This window comes from Aptenodytes patagonicus, chromosome 1 (assembly GCF_965638725.1).
Source record: "Aptenodytes patagonicus chromosome 1, bAptPat1.pri.cur, whole genome shotgun sequence".
In the NCBI taxonomy this organism is placed as follows: Eukaryota; Metazoa; Chordata; class Aves; order Sphenisciformes; family Spheniscidae; genus Aptenodytes; species Aptenodytes patagonicus.
In genome coordinates, this window is record NC_134949.1 from 48,766,550 (window position 1) to 48,790,708 (window position 24,159).

General features: G+C 47.3%; 1 long non-coding RNA gene across 2 annotated transcripts; it reads left to right on the top strand.

Annotated features, from left to right (window-relative positions):
- The first annotated feature begins 865 nt into the window (after positions 1-865).
- On the top strand, positions 866-19,239 carry LOC143158264 (uncharacterized). Of its 2 annotated transcripts, none has more exons than XR_012994947.1 (3): positions 866-959; positions 1,395-3,163; positions 18,720-19,239. It is a non-coding gene; the product is annotated as an uncharacterized LOC143158264 (long non-coding RNA). The 2 variants fall into 2 exon arrangements; XR_012994948.1 differs by lacking the exon at positions 18,720-19,239 and adding an exon at positions 8,976-9,857.
- Positions 19,240-24,159: the final 4,920 nt, after the last annotated feature.

Genomic DNA, 24,159 nt, shown 5'->3' on the forward strand with positions numbered 1-24,159 from the left:
GAGACAACGTGTGGTGAGGTAGAGGAAAGCGGGAGTAAAGTTGAGCCCGGGAAGAAGGGAGGGGTGGCGGGAAGGCGTTTTAAGATTCAGGTTTTATTTCTCATTACCCTACTCGGGTTTGATTGCTAATAAATTAATTTCCCGTCGTGTCCCCCGCCCCCCGAGGCGAGTGTGTTTTGCCCGTGAGGGTAACGGGTGAGTGACCTCGACCCACGAGCCTTTCGTCGTGTTTTCTCTCCCCTCTCCAGCTGAGGAGGGCAGTGATGGAGCGGCTTTGGCGGGCACCTGGCGTCCAGCCAGGGTCAACCCACCACAGACTGAAAGGTTGTCTACCGAGGCGCAGAGCCTGGCTAACAGGAGGAGGCCGCTGTCCTGGCGGAGGCAAAGTCGGACCCAGAGAGGTGCCCACGCCCTGGGGCCAGGGCATCCACGCCCCAGGCCCGGGCGTGTGGCACCCCGGCGAGCAGAAAAGACAGCCTGAGGAAAGGCTGCCAGGCCAGGGGAACGGCACCGCCGGCGGCTAACGGCCGCCGCCACGGCGCGCGAGCGGGCCACCACGCGGCCGCCTCAGCCCGGCGCCGAGCACAGCTGGGGCGGGGCGGCCCTGCCGCGGCGGGAGCCGCCGCTGTGGGAAGCGGAGCTGCCCCAGGCCCGCGGCCGGGCTGGGCGGCGGAGCCACCGCCTCGCCGAGGGCTGCTGGAGAGAGGCGACCGCGCCCCGCCCCGCCGTCCCCGGCGCTGGGGTGCGTCGCGGGGCTCCCGGCGGGCGGCGACGGACTCGGTTTCCCGCCGCGCACGGCGGGCGCGGGGCGGCGCAGGCGCAGTTCCGTCTCGGCGGCGGGCCGGCGGCGGGAGCGGGCGGGCGGGGCCATGAGGCGCCGGGGCGCGGTGCAGCGGCAGGTGCCGTGTCTGTTCGTGACCGAGGTGAAGGAGGAGCCGTCGGCCAAGCGGGAGCGCCAGGTGGCCGGGGCGGCACGGGGCCGGGCGGGAGGGAGGCGGGGCCGCAGCCCCCGCGGCGCGGCCGGGGCCGGGGCCGGGGCCGGGGCCGGGGCCGGGGCCGGGCGCAGGGGGAGTCGCTGGGCCGCGGGTAGCGGCGCCGCACGGCGGGGCGGAGCGGAGCGGAGCGGAGCGAAGCCGGGGGGACGGGCAGCAGCACCGACCGTGTCAGACCCGCCCGGCGCGGCCCGGCCCGGCTGCGGGGAGGGGGACACCCGAGTGGGGAGAGGTTTCTCTCCAGACCTTGAGGGAAATGCACGGCAGCGTTTTCCATGGGGCTCCCCCCCCCGTAAATGCGGGGAAGAAAGGTCGTGTGGGAGCCGTTTGAGCTCTGTCCCGCTCCTTTCCTGCCAAGTGCACCCAGGTGCTCACCGTGACGTTGTGTTTGCTTTCTCTAAGTGTCGGGAACAGTCATGGCGAGGACTGAGGCCACTGCGACATGACCGCCCTGGGAGCTTGTGTAAAACCATCCTGCCGTCCCCGCCTGTGAGCCTTGCGGGGGAAAAATCAGCTTGTGTCTCTTCTTCCTTTTTTTTAAAAGAAAAGGTCTTTTTTTTGTGACCAAAGGAATATCAGGCCCATGACAGAAGAATTCATTTGAGGCTGTCAGACGCGGGATACTTACGAAGGTGAAAGTAATGGAGCCCGATCCAAGCTGTTTCTTCCCGAGATGTAAGAGGCAGTGTCGGGACAGATTGGGGTGGCATTCACCTGTCTAGCTCTAGACCTCCGACTTGTGTTTCCCGACTGCAGTAGCAGCACCTACTGCTGTCTGTCGGCTGCGTAGTGCACTTGAATCCATCTGGGTGACTTTCTCCCGTTGGTGTTTGGCTTCTGGACGGAAGAGCTGAAGTGGTTGCCAAAACGTCAGTAACGTAACTGTTGAACTCTCAGTACCAACACCACCTTGATAATGGTCGTGTAAGGGTAGCTCCCGACATTGTTGTTCCTTCATAGGGGACAAGCCGACAGGGGATTAGGTCTATACCAGTGTAGATGCTATTCTTCTTGTTTTTCAAAGCGCAGGCAAGGATAATAGAGGGGGTTATGACTGCTAGGGAAGAAGCGGGGTGGTGGTGGGAAAACCAACGGGCATGTTTCCTCCCTGCCCTGGAAATTTTCTTTTCCATGTCACCTTCGTGAAATCTTCCTGTATGCTGTATGTTGTGGTTCCACATGTGATGACTAAAATATGAAGCAGCCACGTAATGTCAGGCAAGCATGTAGAAGGTTGTTCTCGTTTTACGGCTTCCGAATTCTGTTTGGAGACTTTTGCAAGACAAGGACTCGCTTTGTGTTTTGCCAGCAGGAAGAGACCGTGACCAGCTTACAAGTGAAAATTGGCTGGGGCGAGAGGAGGGCGGGGTGATGGTTATCGAGGAGACTATTGGAATCCAAACAGAAGGGATTACATGTTTGCAGTGAAGGTGTTACAGAAGCCCTAGCTGCAGGAGTCCTCCTAGAAGTGTGGACTAGTTGTGGCTGGGTATTTGTTTCAGACCCCGGCCCACTTCCTTCTGTGCTCTTTGTAAGCGGGAAAGCGTTCAGTTGGCAGCACTGCTCCTAAGTATTTAACACCGGGACGCTTTTGCCACCTTGCATTCCGCAGGTCCGTGCATTGCACTAACACGGTGCCATTGACTTTCCGCTCCAAACTGAAAGCTCGGAGCAGCTAGTCACGATGAGTTTCTGTTGCCATCGTGAGGCAGGGAGACACATCTCAACATTTTGCAGCGTTGGACTGGAACCCTTCTAGTTTATATGCACTGTGTAAAGTGGAAGGCAAAGTCACCTCTAAATACTCATCAAGAACGATTAAAAGAGGGAGAGAGTTTGCAAGTAGATTGCCTTTGTTCTTTTGTCTTAGGGCATTTTCCAAAGCGTCATGTCTTGAAGAAACAAGGGTGTATTTCGACAGTATTAGAAATCAGCACTATAATGTGTAATACTGGACCTAGAGGGGGGCCAGCTGTAAGGAGCAAGAATCCGCACGAGACCGAGGCAGTAAGACAGCCCTGACGAGGCTTTAAAACACCTGTCTTCTTTTCAGCCGTTTCAAGTGTTGGCAACTGAAACTGTAACTGGAAAGGCGTTAGAGGCAGATACGTACAATGCAATTCCTACTGAAAAGGTGGCCGGAACCTGCTGTTACGTAACTGCCTATGAAGGTAGGAAGGAAGGTCCGTATGCAGGTTTCTCCTGCTGACTAGAAGCCTTGTTTTACTTAGTTTTCACTTTTATTGTATGACTTACTGGATTGCAGCTGTTGTGAATTCCAGCCTGCTTAAAGGTCTTGACCACAAAGTAACAGTTACCGTAAACATAGTAGGTGTTTCTAAAGTTGTTACAGATTTTACTCTCTGAAGTCCAGGAAGCATGGTCTAAGCGAGCATGCCAGTGGAGGAAGTATTCCCGTTTTAAAATTTCTTATTAGGAAATCTTCCTTGCACACTAGAATTTATGTGATAGAGGGTGCCTGATTTCCTTGGGGAGGATTACAAGACGTGTGGAGGTTGGGAGGAAAACGCGACGAGTGTGGTTCGCTGCATCGCTGGGGTTCTTGCCTTTACCTGAAATTGTGAGGAAACTTTGTATTACACCAGGCAAGATTCTAGGGCTAGATTTTGGATTGATCTACAGTAGTTAAGTGATGACTTTAAAGGGTGCCTTTGGGTATGAAATTTCTCTGGTGACGAGTGAGAAGTCCTATCTTGCCTTTTATGCGGTTGATTTCAGTACTCTGCAGGGTATGGTGACCTCAGGAAACTGCTGGTTTTACCCCTCTGGAAACTCCAGGGCAAGCCTGTCTATGGGCCGGGCTGGATGGAAAACCCGACAAACAAGCTGAAGAAAGGTGTCAACGATTCTCATGTCTCGGGGCTTATTTTCAAGTGCTGTTAGTTTAAGCCAGCGTGGGGGACGTGTCATGCAGCGCGTATGTGAAAACACAGACACGCAGTCTTGAGGGCCTCCCTGCATGAAATGCTGAATATCCTCCCTTTCCTTGGGCTCCTCTTTGGGGCCCTCATGCCAGAGACAACCAGGCAGGAGGGGATTAAGGAACGTAATAGGGGATGCGTCTGTGGTCTGGAAAACACGCCTGTATTTTTTGTTGTTTTTGTGGGTCTTAGTGCCTTTGAAGCTGTGAAAGGGAAGTCTTGGATAAGGGTTTGACCACACAAAGCACTGATCCCTTCCCTTCCGCTGGTTTCGGCCAAGAGCAGTTGAGAGCTGGCAGGAACTGTTACTATCTCGTTGAGCCATGTATTTATTGTAGAATCGTAGCATCGCTCAGGTTGGACAAGACCCTTAAGGTCATCGAGTCCAACCGTAAACCTAGCACTGCCAAGTCCACCGCTAAGCCGTGTCCCTAAGCACCACGTCTGCCCGTCTCTTAAAGACCTCCAGGGATGGTGACTCCAGCACTTCCCTGGGCAGCCTGTTCCAGTGCTTGACAACCCTTGCGGTGAAGAAGTTTTTCCTCCTCTCCGATCTAAAGCTCCCCTGGCGCAACCTGAGGCCGTTTCCTCTCGTCCTGTGGCTTGTTACCTGGGAGGAGAGACCGACACCCACCTGGCTACAACCTCCTTTCGGGTAGTTGTAGCGAGCGGTGAGGTCTCCCCTCAGCCTCCTCTTCTCCAGGCTAAACAAGCCCCGTTCCCTCAGCCGCAGCACGGCACGGCACAGCACCGCCTGCGCCTGCTCAGGCTGACTGTGTTGTGGATCACTCGCTCCTCCATGCACAGGGCGCTGCCGGTTATGGAGTCGGGGGTAGGAATCGGAGAGAGGGGGAGGTTTTGCTGATTTGAGGTGCAGAGTGTTCTGCACATAACTTGAAAGTTGAAAGATGAGTTCAAATAAGGCATACTTTTATGCTTGTCAATTCAATGTAGTCAAAGCTCAGTGGAATTTATTTTAGCTAATTACAGTCCTGTTACAAGCAAGGGAAATAACGTCTGTAAAATGTAACACATCTTTATCTTTATGAGGTACATTTACTGTACAGTTATGAATATACAAACACTATTTTTAAACACAAGTTTCCATTCTTGTCAGTTTCTAAACGTTACAGTCTTTACGCCTTGTTTTGTGTACATCTTCTTTTCAGAATTTGCCATTTTATCAGCTTTGGTTTTTCCAGTTGATAACTTCCGTATTTCAATTTAGATTTTTCTTGTGAAGTGACGCACTCGCTTCATCTCTTTCTCCTGTCTACGTATCGTTCTCCTGTTCTGTTCGCTTCCACGTCTTCTTGGCTCTGCTGTCCAAATAGATATGCAGAACGTTTTGTGCATAATGTATTAGAGGAAAACTACGTGCTCTTTCAGAAACATTTTAAGAATTAAGCTTTCGGCGCGAGACACGAGATAGAGGCTCTAATCTCTGCTTTCAAGACGGCTGTAAAATGTATTCACGGTCCTTCGGGCATCTTGTGAAGGGTTTGTAGCCCGAGTCCTTTTATGAATTTGGACCTCGGCTGATCATCGTTCAGCTATTGCAGATGCTTCACGAGCAGCCAAGCAGAGGGACAAATAGATCGCGCTCATATAGTCTCTGCTCTGCTTTGCCCAGTGCTACAAGCCAAACCCCACTTCTTGTAGCTCCTCGCTTTAAAGGCGGGCACATCTTTTGCTTTCATGTCAGTAATATGGGGAAAAACTAGGAATCACGGGCTAGTTAGGCAGGCAAAATTACATGTCTGCAAACAAACAAAACTACTAACTGCTCTGTCAGAGTACTCGGCACTGCTTAGAATCTCGCGGGTTTTGGTTGGGGGAGTTTTAAGAGCAATTTTGCATTCCCTCGGTGGGGAGCGACATGCCACTTTTACTAAAAAGACTGAACTGTAAAAATTTCTCTCAAACAGTTACCTGAATGGTTGTTTTGAACCTGGCGAACGTTTTTGCATGTGGGGTTTTTTTCCTCCAAGTTGGTGCATTGTAAGATCCCGAGGTATATTTGTCTGTAGAAAAAACATACGCATTGTTTCTTAATTTCAGCTACCATTTCAGGAAAGACTCTCTCAGTCTGATGTGTGAATTCAATATTACGTTGGCTGAGGTGTCAATTAATGCATCGGGTGAGTCATACCTCCTCTCTGAAATACAAGCTAGTGTTAAATACAGACTTTCTCTCTAGTACTTTAAAGATCATTTGCCATCTTGCAGCGTTTTCAGCAGGCCCACAGGATCTTCCAAACGCGGCGGTTCTGCCACGGACGTCCTTGACTGGAAGAACGTGAATGTTGCTGTGTTGAAAATCTTCCCAAAGGCATCAGTTGCTGTTAGATTAAGTGAACCCGTAAGCCAGCCTCCTGTTTCATCTCTGGCTGTGCAAGCACTAGATGCAAGGCAATATTACGGTTGTGTGCTTGGCACTTGATTTTGCGCCAGAGTAAGCTGCCTACTGACGAACCGTTTTCTGTAAAATTTGGTTAAAACTTCATCTCATTAATACTCTTGTTTCCTGTTAATTCCAGCTTAATGCCACTGATTCAAATTATTAATTGCCCAATAATCCTACAACTTTCCGTTGATACACAACATGTAAGTATTACCATAGTTTTCCGTTTGGGTCCAAAATCTCCTCTTTGTGTCAAGCTGATTCCTTTGTTTGGAGCGTTTCCCACCGTACGGCTCAGGTACTGCTGAAAAGAAAGGTAGCGAAAATGGTAACGGTCGCTCTTGTGACAAAAATGCTGCTCACCTTTTTTTTGAAATGTGCTCTCCTTTTCTTAACCTGGAAATTGGGTAAGAGGTATTCTTCACATTAAGAACGTTCTCTCTGTAATCTCTCTACCAATCTGTCCACATTTAATCAAAGCAGACATTCAAAGCAAAAAGAAAAGCCCCACAACTCTTCGTCCCCGAGACGAAGCAGTGATGTCGGGATTCATTTCACTTCACTTTATTCCTCTTAAAGCGGGGGTTACTCTGTCTGAAGGAGGTTCCTTTTGTTGGAAATTAAGGCAGGGAGGCACCTCAAGGTGGAGATGCAGCCCAGCTTAAGAGAGGAGACTGCAGCTGGCAAGATGAAATCACTTCCTCAACTTAGGATTGTTTCAATTATTTGCCACTAAATGCCTTGATGAAGTGACAGATGAAAAACCACAATGATCCAGAGTGACCGTGGAAAGGGAAAGTAGAAAGGCAAACAAAACCCAAATGAGGTACTAGATTGCGTGACGCTATAGCAGCAAGTTAAAAAAAAGCGAAAGGTGTAAAATTATGGTTGCATCTGCAACAGACTGCCGAAAAGAAAGATACAAGACTCAGAATGCCACCTGTAGGCTTCTTGTCAAATTGATGGCATAGTACGTCCTATCAAGAGGACAGTAGAGTATTTCAATTGATACATTTAAATCGAAAACAGACGTTTGAATTAGACCCAAGGCCTTGTTTATTCAAGATGAGAAATAATCCTAAATAATGGCAATAATCAGAAAGCCATCACAATCAAAACTCCAGTGAAATCCTAGTTGTGGCAAAATGCCGCGCAAAGCAAGGTCATTCGTCCCCTGCTGGGAGGAGGAAAAAAGTTGGACAAGAAACGCTTCTTGAGAGGAGACTGAAACTCTACTGCAAAACTACTTCTAGTACTATTGCTATCAATAGTTAGAGCAAAACGAGAAGCTAAAGGTGGACTATTCCGAGGTTTATGAAATACTTCAAAAGAAGAAATCACCTAAGAGGTGCTGTAAATAGTGGGGGTCAGTACGTTAGTGCACATCAGCGCATCATCGCGTTCATCCCTCTTTGTTGGCAGAGAAATGAATTCCTGCTGCGACGGTGGCTCAATTACTGCTCATGAATATTCTGTCTGACTAACTGTAAAGCTTTACAAAGCTTTACGTTTCTGCCTGTGGATACTGCTGCAATCTACTTAGGACAGTTGTGCGGGATCAAATTTACCCTTGCCCGTAGGTAGGCATGAATAGCGTCACATTCACCTGCGGGGACAAAATCGAAAGCAGCACAATACAGACAGGTAAATTGGAGGCGTTTTAAGAATGCTGCGTAAGCAGGAGCCCACCTGTAGATCCGTTGGACGTTGGTTCTTGGCTGACGGTGACAGTACGGTAGACTACGTATGCTGATCTTGGAGGTCCTGAAGAATTGGAATAAGTCTTTCTTCCAGTTTCCCTCACGTAAGGGATAGAAGCAGCAGTTCCATCATCCTTACCCCGACCCCTCTGTCGGTCACCTGGTTTCACTGTGGGGTCGGAAGTGTGAATTCCTAGAAGTGAAAAAACAAACAGGAATGTTGTGCTATTACTCAGAAGGTGACATATTGCGGGAGACTGGAGGCTGGAAGACAAGATGAAAAAAATGTTCTTTGTGGATAGTCCAATCCAAATACATTCAGTTATTTTATTTACCACCGGACGTCCAGCAAGGAGAAGCTGATGCTGAAGTATATTACCTCCATTTTCAAAGGATCTGCGATCTGTTCTGGGAATACGCTCTGTTGGTGCTCTCCTTCCGGAAGTCTCTGCGCCCCTTTTTGTGTTAGTACGTTTTGTAGGAGTTGTAGTACCCTCACCTGGAAAGGCAACAGAAAGAATGTTTTAGCTGCTCGTGTGTAAGCCCAGGGAACGGCACTGCCGTTCTCTTCCTCCCACCTCTGTGAGCTAGGGATTAGCTTAGTGCAATTTCCTGTAACCTCTCGTTTGATATTCTTCTTTCTCTCTTGTTAGTTATTTGGATCCTGTCGAGCGTAGCTGATGCATAGCTCTCATGCTCTCTAATACCATCATGCACAGGTTAAAGAAGACTCTGGCTCCAAAGTAAAGAACCAGCTACACGTTACCGGCTCGTTCTTTAGCTTCTCACTGCTCAGGAACGATATCTGTGAGCCCTACCTGATGGAATTTATGGTATTTTCAAGATGCGTGCCTTAGCCTCAGAGAACTAACTGAATTGAAGAAATGCTTTGGGGAAACATCTCTGTCCTTTTCTCTGAACGTGTCTGTATTTTCAGACTGTCTCAAGAGCAGCTGTGAACACAACCCCCTCATCCACTACTGTCCTCTAAGCGCTGACTGCCTGCCCAGCTGGATCCTTTCTCTACACTGCATAGGTGGTATGCGCACCTCTGGAACGTCCATGGTTGAGCCCACGGAGACCAGTGCACTCCGAAGGACACCTTCTGGCTGAACTATGAATTACTTCCTCTGTCTGTAGCATCTAGATACGTCCTGGACATGGGCGCTTGGTGAACATAACAAAATACTACCCATGAGGAGGCTAAAACTGTAATAGCATTGGTCGCATAGGTAAGCCCTCTTCAAACGACAAACAGAACTCCACAGGGAAGGTTGCAGTATACAGTAGCCACAGTGCTCTTCACCCGGCCCCTGCTACTCTGCGGGAAGACGTGGCTTTGCCTGTTGTTGCTTTTCCCCTGCGAATGTCAACAAGCACCTTTTGTTCCCATCAGTTCAGGCCAGAATGCAGCAGAAATTCTGTACTTCTGCTTCAGTTTATGGGGCAGCTTAAAGCCAAAACAATCAGAAAGCCATCACAATCAAAACTCCAGTGAAATCCTAGTTGTGGCAAAATGCCGCGCAAAGCAAGGTCATTTGTCCCCTGCTGGGAGGAGGAAAAAAGTTGGACAAGAAACGCTTCTTGAGAGGAGACTGAAACTCTACTGCAAAACTACTTCTAGTACTATTGCTATCAATAGTTAGAGCAAAACGAGAAGCTAAAGGTGGACTATTCCGAGGTTTATGAAATACTTCAAAAGAAGAAATCACCTAAGAGGTGCTGTAAATAGTGGGGGTCAGTACGTTAGTGCACATCAGCGCATCATCGCGTTCATCCCTCTTTGTTGGCAGAGAAATGAATTCCTGCTGCGACGGTGGCTCAATTACTGCTCATGAATATTCTGTCTGACTAACTGTAAAGCTTTACAAAGCTTTACGTTTCTGCCTGTGGATACTGCTGCAATCTACTTAGGACAGTTGTGCGGGATCAAATTTACCCTTGCCCGTAGGTAGGCATGAATAGCGTCACATTCACCTGCGGGGACAAAATCGAAAGCAGCACAATACAGACAGGTAAATTGGAGGCGTTTTAAGAATGCTGCGTAAGCAGGAGCCCACCTGTAGATCCGTTGGACGTTGGTTCTTGGCTGACGGTGACAGTACGGTAGACTACGTATGCTGATCTTGGAGGTCCTGAAGAATTGGAATAAGTCTTTCTTCCAGTTTCCCTCACGTAAGGGATAGAAGCAGCAGTTCCATCATCCTTACCCCGACCCCTCTGTCGGTCACCTGGTTTCACTGTGGGGTCGGAAGTGTGAATTCCTAGAAGTGAAAAAACAAACAGGAATGTTGTGCTATTACTCAGAAGGTGACATATTGCGGGAGACTGGAGGCTGGAAGACAAGATGAAAAAAATGTTCTTTGTGGATAGTCCAATCCAAATACATTCAGTTATTTTATTTACCACCGGACGTCCAGCAAGGAGAAGCTGATGCTGAAGTATATTACCTCCATTTTCAAAGGATCTGCGATCTGTTCTGGGAATACGCTCTGTTGGTGCTCTCCTTCCGGAAGTCTCTGCGCCCCTTTTTGTGTTAGTACGTTTTGTAGGAGTTGTAGTACCCTCACCTGGAAAGGCAACAGAAAGAATGTTTTAGCTGCTCGTGTGTAAGCCCAGGGAACGGCACTGCCGTTCTCTTCCTCCCACCTCTGTGAGCTAGTGATTAGCTTAGTGCAATTTCCTGTAACCTCTCGTTTGATATTCTTCTTTCTCTCTTGTTAGTTATTTGGATCCTGTCGAGCCTAGCTGATGCGTAGCTCTCATGCTCTCTAATACCATCATGCACAGGTTAAAGAAGACTCTGGCTCCAAAGTAAAGAACCAGCTACACGTTACCGGCTCGTTCTTTAGCTTCTCACTGCTCAGGAACGGTATCTGTGAGCCCTACCTGATGGAATTTATGGTATTTTCAAGATGCGTGCCTTAGCCTCAGAGAACTAACTGAATTGAAGAAATGCTTTGGGGAAACATCTCTGTCCTTTTCTCTGAACGTGTCTGTATTTTCAGACTGTCTCAAGAGCAGCTGTGAACACAACCCCCTCATCCACTACTGTCCTCTAAGCGCTGACTGCCTGCCCAGCTGGATCCTTTCTCTACACTGCATAGGTGGTATGCGCACCTCTGGAACGTCCATGGTTGAGCCCACGGAGACCAGTGCACTCCGAAGGACACCTTCTGGCTGAACTATGAATTACTTCCTCTGTCTGTAGCATCTAGATACGTCCTGGACATGGGCGCTTGGTGAACATAACAAAATACTACCCATGAGGAGGCTAAAACTGTAATAGCATTGGTCGCATAGGTAAGCCCTCTTCAAACGACAAACAGAACTCCACAGGGAAGGTTGCAGTATACAGTAGCCACAGTGCTCTTCACCCGGCCCCTGCTACTCTGCGGGAAGACGTGGCTTTGCCTGTTGTTGCTTTTCCCCTGCGAATGTCAACAAGCACCTTTTGTTCCCATCAGTTCAGGCCAGAATGCAGCAGAAATTCTGTACTTCTGCTTCAGTTTATGGGGCAGCTTAAAGCCAAAACAATCAGAAAGCCATCACAATCAAAACTCCAGTGAAATCCTAGTTGTGGCAAAATGCCGCGCAAAGCAAGGTCATTCGTCCCCTGCTGGGAGGAGGAAAAAAGTTGGACAAGAAACGCTTCTTGAGAGGAGACTGAAACTCTACTGCAAAACTACTTCTAGTACTATTGCTATCAATAGTTAGAGCAAAACGAGAAGCTAAAGGTGGACTATTCCGAGGTTTATGAAATACTTCAAAAGAAGAAATCACCTAAGAGGTGCTGTAAATAGTGGGGGTCAGTACGTTAGTGCACATCAGCGCATCATCGCGTTCATCCCTCTTTGTTGGCAGAGAAATGAATTCCTGCTGCGACGGTGGCTCAATTACTGCTCATGAATATTCTGTCTGACTAACTGTAAAGCTTTACAAAGCTTTACGTTTCTGCCTGTGGATACTGCTGCAATCTACTTAGGACAGTTGTGCGGGATCAAATTTACCCTTGCCCGTAGGTAGGCATGAATAGCGTCACATTCACCTGCGGGGACAAAATCGAAAGCAGCACAATACAGACAGGTAAATTGGAGGCGTTTTAAGAATGCTGCGTAAGCAGGAGCCCACCTGTAGATCCGTTGGACGTTGGTTCTTGGCTGACGGTGACAGTACGGTAGACTACGTATGCTGATCTTGGAGGTCCTGAAGAATTGGAATAAGTCTTTCTTCCAGTTTCCCTCACGTAAGGGATAGAAGCAGCAGTTCCATCATCCTTACCCCGACCCCTCTGTCGGTCACCTGGTTTCACTGTGGGGTCAGAAGTGTGAATTCCTAGAAGTGAAAAAACAAACAGGAATGTTGTGCTATTACTCAGAAGGTGACATATTGCGGGAGACTGGAGGCTGGAAGACAAGATGAAAAACATGTTCTTTGTGGATAGTCCAATGCAAATATGGGTTGTCCGTATTTGACCCTAAGAACAGACATTAACTGGGTGGTGCTAAATCGTCTACCAGTTTAGTAAATAGAAATGAATAAGCCACCTGTTTTCTCAAAATACCTTTTCCTGTTACTGTGTTAGGTGAATTTCGTGGCTCCTCAGAAATCCATTTCTTTTCCTTTCCTTCTTTACAGTGATGGTTCTTTAGCAGCTCAGTGTGGTTCGTTGCTGAGGGATTAAAAGAACACATACTCACTTTCCTAAAAAGCACACAAAAATTTCATTATCCAAAAATGCTGTGGTGATTTGAAAACCTGATCTCCCACTTCATACACAGGTCTTCTTGGGTGGAAGATGGTTTTACCTGTTAATTATTCTAAAGGTATCATTCCCCAAAAGGGAAGCAAAAGTGGCTAGATTTCCTCTGGCAGAGTTCACGGTCGCACAACCGTGAAAGCAAACTCAAAAATTGACTACGAACACAAAGACCAACACTACTTTGACCTCATACAATTGCTTTGACCAGTTCTGGCTCAGAATGCTTCTCATTATGAATTAGAAAATCTTCATGAATACTGTATTTAGGGTTTACAGTTTAAAACTACAAACATTTGCTTTAATCCACGTACACATTTGCAATGACTGGGAATCAGAAGTTGCATGCAATTTACGCGTGTGTCGCGGGGGAACAAATCCTTTCCCAAAGTCACAGTGTGAGATCTAAGTGGGAACCCAATGCAAACGGACTCCAAAGCACAGGGTGACAACTTGTGAGCTTGAACTGCGTGTCGTTACAAGGTGACTCAGTTAGCAACAAAACAGGAACGTTAACACGTTCCTGTCTGCCGGTGCTTAGCTCTCATCCCTTGCGCGAGAGGTATGCTTTGCCTCTGTCTCAGTTGTATCAGTTCAGCTATGTGTTGTCCTGCAAACTGAACAACTAACATGACGTGGCATAAAAAATAACTTCAGTTTATAAAAGGATTATTTTAATCCTCAGGCACTTCAGTGATACAGTTTACGGCATGGGCCCACACATAGTTTTAACAGCTGGACTGGCATTGCTGACATGCTGACAAACTGCATTGCGGAAACACCGATGAATGGCTCAAGAGTCATCCTTCCTATAGTAGCTTTACCTCCGATGTCAACAGACCTAGTAACGAAGGGTATTATTCTGTAGGCATTTCTTTTTTATAACTCCACAGAACCATTTCTTTTCCAAAATTAAGCAGGAAAAAAATCAATTGCAATCAGCATAGAGGATTTTTTTTTTTTTAATAATCCTAAACCAAGCAGAATCATAAACAGTGTTTTTGATTGTTATAACTAACGGTGCAGCATGGGAAAGAGCCTCTAGCACATAAAGAACAAAGAATACCTCAAATACGAAATGGTGAGGTTTAATGCGTGCATGTTCAGTTATTTACCACCAGATGTCCAGCAAGCAGAAGCTGATGCTAAAGTATATTACCTCCATTTTCAAAGGATCTGCAATCTGTTCTGGGAATACGCTCTGTTGGTGCTCTCCTTCCGGAAGTCTCTGCGCCCCTTTTTGTGTTAGTACGTTTTGTAGGAGTTGTAGTACCCTCACCTGGAAAGGCAACAGAAAGAATGTTTTAGCTGCTCGTGTGTAAGCCCAGGGAACGGCACTGCCGTTCTCTTCCTCCCACCTCTGTGAGCTAGTGATTAGCTTAGTGCAATTTCCTGTAACCTCTCGTTTGATATTCTTCTTTCTCTCTTGTTAGTTATTTGGATCCTGTCGAGCGTAGCTGATGCGTAGCTCTCATGCTCTCTAATACCATCATGCACAGGTTAAAGAAGACTCTGGCTCCAAAGTAAAGAACCAGCTACACGTTACCGGCTCGTTCTTTAGCTTCTCACTGCTCAGGAACGATATCTGTGAGCCCTACCTGATGGAATTTATGGTATTTTCAAGATGCGCGTCATCATCGTACCTAAAACCTCAGAGAACTAACTCAATTGAAGAAATGCTTTGGGGAAACATCTCTATCCTTTTCTCTGAATGTATCTAACGGTAAATAAAGACATGTCTTAAAAGCTGTAGTCGTGTATTTGTTACTGATCCCGCGTCTGGAGTCTAACTGTATCCAAATACTTGCCAGAAATAGCTTTTCAAAACTATTTCAATAACAAACATTTTAAACGTCGAAATAAGAAGAAAACAATTTTGCCCGATTCTTTTGAACGGTTTAGGCAGGCAAAGACCGTCAGTCGAAAAAGCATGACACGGAGACAATTTTTCCGTTCCCGCTTTTTATGAGCACATCCTCCTACTCAACTCTGCTTTACATAAAACAGTATTATCGCGGTTTTATCCCTGAAATTTACACTACTGTGAAACTAAACAATTTATTTTTTTTTTAATTAGAAGTAGCAGGTCATCTTTCTGCCCAGCAATTTTTGATGACTGATCGACTGATGACTCTGGTGTCTTGTTATATTAAGAACATCTCTCCCTCTCCTAAAATGGAATTAGATAGTACTTACTCACTAAAACAACAAATACAGATTTTTCTCGGTCACGCCACTTGGTCAAGAATGAAGGAGAAACGTAGTAAGGGAGGTAAATACTTACTAATCTGTATTCCTTTGAGCTTGATTCTGTTGGGTAAAGCCCAACATTCAAAACAAAATGGAACTCTTTTGCGGATCTCTTTTAGAAGACGCTTCAAGGGGGTATTTATTTAATCTAAATTTAGTTCTATAGAAGTTTGATGTGTCGCTCCATTTCCTCAGCTAGACACCCAAGACAGCCAGCAGCGAGCGCGGAGCACCTCTGGGAAAGTGACTCATCTCCCCTTTCTTTGGCACTATCTTATGATGCAAGAAATAGCCCCCTAAGAGTGCCTGTCTCTCTCCATTTACAACGCAGAGCCTAGACGAGAAATTTAAACTACATTCCTAACCTTAGGGGGGTTAAAATTAGACTACACAAATCTTGATCTTGAAGAAAAATTATATGAAAGACCTATGTTGTGTATCTCAGGACAGTACGCATAGGGTTAATAGCCCATTTCTACCTTTTCCATCTGCAATCAATGCAGGTAGTCACCACGTGTGTGACACTATACGCACACACACACACACACATATATGGGGAAAACTTACTGAGGCACTGTTATGCTCTTTGTAATAGGCTACCTTTTATTGTCACTAAACTAAAAAAGCGTGGAGGCGGGGCAATCTGTGTAATAGTTTCTCCCTGCAACAGTAGTTTTAAAAGTGGTAAACATTGTCCAAGAAGATGAAAAGTACTTGCCTTTCTGCAAGTCTCGCTCGGTAGCTTCCAAGGGTAATAGCTCGTTTTCCCGAGGCGAAGACGCAGTTTTTGTGGATTGCTGTTGGTGAGGGTACTGAATCCTGTAATACTCTCCTAGACGTACCCCAAGAGGGAAAAAAACCCCAACGTTTACTCTCTTGTCAGCACTGCTGTTTAGGAAAGAGTGGCTAATTTCATATTTACCAGATTTATAGCATATTTCCTTTATTGCTCTTTCCTCTTCGATGTCTGCAGCAGTCTTAGGCACCCAGTCAGAAACATCTGTAGGAGATATTTTTAGAAGCTTACTAGGTATCTATACAAAGCCCTTCAACACTTCCTGATAATCAAACACCATAAGGAATTCCATTTCGGTCACGGTTTTGGTTTTTCTGACCGCAACCTCTCTTTCTGGACAGAAAAATGATTCCTTAATGTTAGGCCTTTCCAAGTGCAATGGAATTGCAGTTACCACACGTATTAAGAAGCTAACGTTTGTTGATTTCAAATGCTTCAAAAACATCTTCAGTAGCCATTGCCAAAATAATCCTTCTTCCTTTACACCCAAAAGGAAATCTTCTGATTAAGCATGTCAGCAGGGAGTGCTTGTCACAAGACCTCTGCCCAAAGTTACTCTCCTGTAATGTCTGCCGGCAGAGCTGGTGAAGTGAGTGCTCCTTACCCGTCTCGGTTAAGGCTACTAAGATCAGCAAAGCCCTACTTTGTATATTGCTTAAATTAATGCGGCTTACTCAGACTGAAAGCGAGTTAGGAAGCGCTAACAGGCAGCCCTGCCAGCCAACCTGAAGGGCAGGGGGAAAGTGAAAAGCAGCTTGGGGCTGCCTGAGAACTAGCACAGTAATTTGCGGAGTGCACGCGTGAGAGTCGGTCGTTCTCTGACTTTCGCTCTCCGGGAATGTGCAATTCACTCCTGCCCTGTGAATCTCTCCTCTCCCAGTGAGATACAGTCAACGGTTTAACTACATTGTAGAAATGAAAAAAAAAAACAAAAAACCAAAAAACCCACACATACACATTCAGTTAAACTAGTGCAGAGTTTTGCATGGATTCTCTTTGCTAGGTTTAAGAATAACTTTCTGTAATACAATGAGACTGCCTACAGAGTTTAGGAAATCAGTTGAACAAATCATTTAAGTGGAAGTCACACAACTCTCTCTTGTGAACAAACCTGTGACTTCACCTTCAGTGACGAGTGCGTACAGCCCCTGTTCAACAGTTTGTTTCCCAGCAAAGAAGTACCTGGTTCCTAAACTTGCAATTTCCTCCCCGAATTTCGAGGCATTTTGAGGAGTATTTGATGGCCACCTGAACCGTGGAGCACATTTTAAACTCCATTTAATGAAAGAGAGGTAGGTGAATTACAGCCCTATTGAAATATACAGCTAGGCATTTGACAGGAGTCAGAACGTGCTGCCTCACTCACATCTGGTGACTACCAGTTCCGATACTTTGAAGATTAGCGGGGAACTATTTCAAAAACTTGTCAACAAGTCTTTTCTAAAAATGTAACGGTTATTGTAATCGATCAGTTGTGAAGTACATTGCGAGAGTCGAAAAAGCCCACTCTACTTGCTTGTAAAAGAAAGAAAAAAACTGTTTACAGTTCTCTTCCTCTTCATCGTCCTCTTCATCGTCGTCTTCGTCGTTGAGGTTTATAATCAGTGGAGGGTGAATTGGGAATAAAAGATTCTCTTGATTTCTGAGTGATTCTTGACGATGGGCTGGATGCAGAATCCCTCCTTGGACACCCTGTTGCAACGGGGCATCTGCAGAAAAGAACATTGCATTTATTTTATGAGGAGGGAACTAGAATATCGCACCCAGGTTGAGACCAGCAGGTATAGTTTTGAAACCATTCTCATACTGAAGGGATCATTAAATAGGCAGGTTGTGCCTTTTAGGAAAAACCTTCTGCGGAGGTTGGCAAAGGAGCATCTTCCAACTACAGAAAGTATGAAAAAACAGAGAGAGATTGACAACCTCGGGAGACGTGTGATTAGGAATACCTGGGCTGAAGAGAGCAAATGGGTTGAGGACCCCGCCTGGGCAAATATTTTAAACATGCCGAATAATAGGCAGGCCTGTATCACTCCCCACGGCATCAGTTTTGAAGAATTTAGCAGTGCTAAGCACAGGATTAGCCCGTTTTAGCCTGTAGACTTTTTTTTCCCTATCAATTTTCTGAATCACAGCTCTCTTGACTAAGTACAAAATGTAGATTTTGAGAAAGACTATGAAGTTCGTGAAAATAATTTACACTGAATCAGGAGAAAGTCAGAAAAGATACTCTTTTCCTTAGGCCTTTGTATCTACCCATAATGTAATCTACCCAGCAAAACTATTTCAGCACTGGGATAGCATTTTCTGAGAGCCAGGAAATGCAACGGTCCGAAAAGAAAAATGATGAAAAATGGTGAGTCTGATTGCGTTGTTCAAGCTGACCAACGTGCAGCTATAGACACAATCAGGGTTCTGTGCATTGTATTAAAAACATTGAAGTTGGATATGTTGTCCAGTTTCAGAGGAATAAGACGAGGCATGGGCATCTTCCTGTATTCCACTTGTTGTTATTCTTGTGCACCTCTTGCTTGCCTACGAGCAGCGTGTGTATCATATTAAGCCCATTTTAATAACACTGCTACAGATGGGATTTGTTGTGTCTCAGGCGAGAGAAAGTAAGAGACAACACTTTAGCTTGGTAGAGCCTTTCTCAGTGTCCCCAACAGGATATTCTCAGCTCCGGGTAGCGTAAGCCAAATCAAACTTAAGTCAGCTTAACAAGATTTCTAAGCATGAAAACGAATAAATGCAGTTTTAATGTTTGCAGTGTTCTTGTGGAGCACACGGACTCTGAATTTATGCACATTGCCGTAAAAAGAAAAAGGGTTGCGTCCATTTTCTCGTTCTGATCGTTGGACGTTGCTCTTCTACAGGATACCCTTGTCCGTAGTGCCTCTTGGGCATAGTCTCTGACTCACACCGCACCCACAAGCGTGCCTACGTGGTGTTTACGACAGCACTAGCTGCCAGGGGCCGGTGCTGTGGATGTGGGAACTGCACTAAGAGCAGTACGGGCACTCGTCGAAACAGCGCTCAAGTTCTTGCCGTGGTCCTATGTGGTTAGTTAGGCTCAACACGCCCAGCTATGACAGGCTGCCTTTTCCCGGGGGAACTGCAGGAACACAAGGTGTTTGCTTCTGACTAGAGGTCTTTCTGGACTTCTCTTCTGACACCTGTCTCCAGCTCCGGAGATCAGGCCCACGAACAACTACAGTTCAGTCCACTTGTTCACGCATCTGTGACAAGTCACGCTGACTTGCTCTCCCTCCTGCTTCCGCCTGATTTCTGACACCTGTCTTGGTTCCCTGCCCTGGACTCTTTCCCTGTTCCAGGTTCCAGCTGTCTACCCGGACTCCTGCTAGACAAGAGCTCCTCTTCGAAAGGGAAAAAGGAACCCAACTTACAGTGGTGGTTTTTTCCGCAAATACTCTGACTTTCAGATACTGTACTGCCCACACACTGTTACTGTACTTCAATAGCCTGCATCCAATGTTCAAGCCTGAAGAATTTATTCAGAACGATGAACTGGAAATACATCTGCACACACAGCACTGTAATCTGATGTTACCTCTACAAGGGGTGGCTCATCCAGGTAACATGTTGTGCTCCGTCAACAGATATTGCTACTAGCGGCCCTACCAACCTCCTCCCCCCACCACACACACTACTTTTTGTTTCTCTTAAGTGGTTACCTGCCTACTAACCATTTTCGCTACTAGAGAGATTTAATCCAGCCAATACCCCAGCAAAGCAACAGTCTTCCTCCACGGATCTCAGCAACCTAAACCGCCGTTTGTGACTTTGTCTTTCGTGTAACTGATAGTTAGGAAGATCCGTAACATGACAGCTAAACAAGTTGATGTGGCAACCCTACTCAAATGCCAATACAATTCCTTTCTTTGCCTTGAGCTTGCTGGGATAGCACATCATACCGGATCAGTTTGCCATGGTACATTTCTTGACCTTAACATATATATTACCTAAGCACTGGAAGTAAGCACCGGAAGGACATTTGCGTGTATTAATGAACAAACTGTTGAGAAAAAAGAGTTCTACTCACTGTTGCTAGGTGGCAAAAAAAGTCCATTTATAATACGAGGTTTGCTGTGACGGAAGGCACAACTGATCCTCACACAGCCTACGGGTTGTGTTTCCCACAAACAGGAGATGTTGCTGTACTTTTGCTGCAGGAGAAAACGGTTTTCAGATATTGTGAATAAAACACTAAAAACGGACTAAATGGATCAGCACGCGGTGTACTGCTGTGATGAACATACGACTAAGACTTTGCGGGACCACGCTCTGATGTTTTGGAACATTTACAGTTATCTTTAAAGTTATCTTCAGCTCCAGATACCCCTGAAGTTATCTCGAGTTAGGTCTATGGAGCTTTCATGGTGTAAAACTGTTCCTAGATAAGAATAGGAGTAAAGCAGTCTACTTACTGTGCTGCAGACTTTTCGTGAGATGCTGGGAAGAAAAAAAATCTGTTAGTCACTCAATTGACAGGTGGCCGCCTTTCCGTTCCTGCGCAGTGGGCTAATCAGGTCAATGTCACATGAAATCTGCTGTGCAAGTGCAAGTCTTAACACTAGCACTCTCTTACTATCAAAGGACGTGGGTCTACGGGAAAATAAGGAGTAAGAAGCAAAACCCGGGAAGATTCCCAACAAAAACTGAAACACTGAAAGACTGGGAATTGATGTTCTGAGACTACTGTCGTTACACCGCTCACACCATCTCCCGGCTGCTTTTATAGGTGACAACCACAAGCCTAATGGGAAAAAAAGGATATCTACGTGGATTTGTTTAATTATTTGTTTAATGGTTGCTGCTTTACTCACACATATAATCACAGTGCTGCTCTCCCTCTGTTGATCAATACGTCGCCAGCCAAGAAGTCGGCACACTATCGCAGAGATAGCACGTTCACAACGAGAGTCACTCTTGTTAGTCATGCTTAAAATTCTTTTTCTGTCGCTCTGCCTTATTAAAGTTTACAGATTTTAGCATCGCCTCTGATTATGCAATTCACTTCTAACCCGAGGTATCTTCCTCAAGCACATGATGAACTCATCATTCCAAAGAGGCAACTGCTCATGACCATTACCCTGAACATACAAGCTCAGGTTTATACCCTGGATATGAACTACATCCCAGCTGAGAGCTGTAAATGCCAGGTTGCCGGGTATTTCTTAGCGACTTTCTGTGTCAGTTTTTAGAGGAAAGCAAAGTCACACTGGGGAATATTTGACTATTCGAAGGTAAGTTTCACCCACTTTTCCAGACATTAGCAGCTGGGTGTAGGAGCAGCATCTCCTACAAAAACACGCCACTTCTGGGCTGCAGCCAGTACAGCTGGGCCATCCACTGAGACACGCTGGGGTCTGGAGCCAAAGCCCATCTCCCAGGCATTAACGCCTAAATCCCCGATGCTGGAAGGGATGCAACAACAACGAGCCCTACACCCACCCCTGGATTTTTACCACGTGGCATATAAATATTGCTTTGAAGGGCAAACCCACGTTGAAGGACTTTGTTTTAAGTACCCGATTTTGCAGAAATTCAGGCAGTGGCTCTAAGCAGAGATGATAAACGTGGCCTATTTATTCAGAATCAATGTAACGTTGATTCAGTAAGAAAGATGAGCGATGAGTGAACTTTATGCGCGGTGTTTAACTGATGTGTCCCTTGAGTATCGGAGCCCAGTTCGCAGGAGTCCTAATTGCCCGCGGTTTAGGTGAGCATTAGCTCTTCTCACCGCTGCCGAAAATCAGATCTTTGACCTACAGGTGCGGCCATGACCCAGACAGAGCGACGTATCAACTTCTACCTTTACCTAATAAACCTCCCTTTCAACACGGGTGTATCAAGAAAGTCAAGGACACAAACCACTCTAAAAGCTACAGCACTTACCTGTGCGTAGGGGGAATAGAAATGGCAAGAGCGGTCATTCCCAACTGCGGCCATTTTCACCTCGTGTGCTTCTCCTCCACTCTCTTAATACCGGCAGAACAGACATGGAAACGTTAAAGCTACCAGCATTCAGGCCAATCGTAATCTTATCCCGAAAGCAGCAGTTTCCTTTCAAAAACTGGACCTTCAGGACCTTAGCTCTGCTGCTTTTTTGGAACAAAACGCCAACTGACAGCGAAATACACGTGAACGAAGGAGGTGGTACCTTCTCCAGGCTTGTTGAACCGACGAAGGCAGTTGCCAGCCGGTATAGAATGTTACCTTTCCACGGTTGCCAACCGCTCCTCCAGCTGGTGACATCAGCGTCATGGCGCTCTCTGACCTGTCCAGCTTGAACATCTTCCTTTATCTCCACTGCTTCAGAGTAAAGTACGGAAGATCGGACCGTTTCAAAGAGTCTCCCGCTCCGGTGTTTCTTTAACGTAAAACGGCAGAAACCCACTTGGCGGGGCTTCAATAATACCCAACTCCTTGCCGTAGGAACTGTGGCCTTGGAAGCAAATCTTTGACACCGCAAAGACAAACCTCCTTCTTGGACTATTTTTAACCAAAACCCTCGAGCCCAGTGTTTTCCTTACTGTACCTCTTTCTTTGGATGGAGAAACTTGCTGCTTCCTGCTAGTGCGCTGTTAGCTGCTAACTGCTTACAGTGTTGGGGTTCATTGCTTTTTCTCGCTTCCGTGACGCCCGCTGCCACAGCTAAAGCAGAAAGAACAGCGTACGCTTGTGTCCCTAATTAACACCTCTGTTCTCATTCGGGTCCTAGGCTGCCTCTGAACAAAAGGTATCGGGGGGGGGGGGGGATGAAGTTTCAGTCCCGGAGCGTGGTAAGGCATACTGTTATCCCCAGGACGTAGGGTCAAATTTGCAACACTGAGTGACATCGGTGACTTGGAGATGAACACTTCAGGTGCCAGTGACTCCATGGGCACAAAGGGTACAAGGCTGGCTCAGCGGTGGCTACACCCAAGCCGGGGGAGAAGGACAAAGACATTGAAACGACTGGAGGTCTTCTAGTCTCTCTAGGAGCCTATCGATTTGTTTGTAACTCAAGTATCAGCGGGTGGCCCGAAGGCTAACTGCAAAGGACAGTACCGCATGCCTGACCACTGGGACTTTGGCAGCGGAATAAAGCGACTTCTACCGGAATGACTTCACCTAAGTAGAGAATGAAAGTGCCCGCTGGGATCAAGGTGGGGAGTACTGGCGAGAGCTGTGAACAGAGAAACGATGTGAAAAGGCTGCCACAGTTCCGTAAGCCCTACCACTGACTGGGGCACAGAGGGGAAGGAAAATTCAGGAAAGCAGATGAGGGCCACGGATAATGAACTGTCAGTGGGCAGGAGCAGCCATAGGAGGAACGGGTCAACGCTGCCAAGAGCTATCCAAACAGGGGCTCTTTGTAGCTGTATAGCTGTGCCTAAATGAGGCGCGGAAGAAGGTACGGTCAGGAAGCATTAATTCCGTATTGGGTTTGCGTGGCAAGGTTTTGGTAGCGGGGGGGCTACAGGGGGGGCTTCTGTGAGACGCTGCTGGAAGCTTCCCCCATGTGGGATAGAGCCAATGCCAGCCGGCTCCAAGGCGGACCCGCCGCTAGCCAGTATGTGACAGAAACAACGCTGCAGACACCAAGGAGAGTGGAGAAGGAGGGGGAGGAGGTGCTCCAGGCGCCGGAGCAGCGATTCCCCTGCAGCCCGTGGTGAAGACCATGGTGAGGCAGGCTGTCCCCCTGCAGCCCGTGGAGGTCCACGGTGGAGCAGATCTCCACCTGCAGCCCGTGGAGGACCCCACGCTGGAGCAGGTGGATGCGCCCAAGGGAGGCTGTGACCCCGTGGAGAGCCGGCGCTGGAGCAGGCTCCTGGCAGGACCTGTGGACCCGCGGAGAGAGGAGCCCACGCTGGAGCAGGTTTGGCGGCAGGACTTGTGACCCCGTGGGGGACCCACGCTGGAGCAGCTTGTGGAGAACTGCAGCCCGTGGGAAGGGCTCAGGTTGGAGAAGTCCGTGGAGGACTGTCTGCCGTGGGAGGGACCCCACGCTGGAGCAGGGGCAGAGCGTGAGGAGTCCTCCCCCTGAGGAGGAAGGAGCGGCAGAGACAACGTGTGGTGAGGTAGAGGAAAGCGGGAGTAAAGTTGAGCCCGGGAAGAAGGGAGGGGTGGCGGGAAGGCGTTTTAAGATTCAGGTTTTATTTCTCATTACCCTACTCGGGTTTGATTGCTAATAAATTAATTTCCCGTCGTGTCCCCCGCCCCCCGAGGCGAGTGTGTTTTGCCCGTGAGGGTAACGGGTGAGTGACCTCGACCCACGAGCCTTTCGTCGTGTTTTCTCTCCCCTCTCCA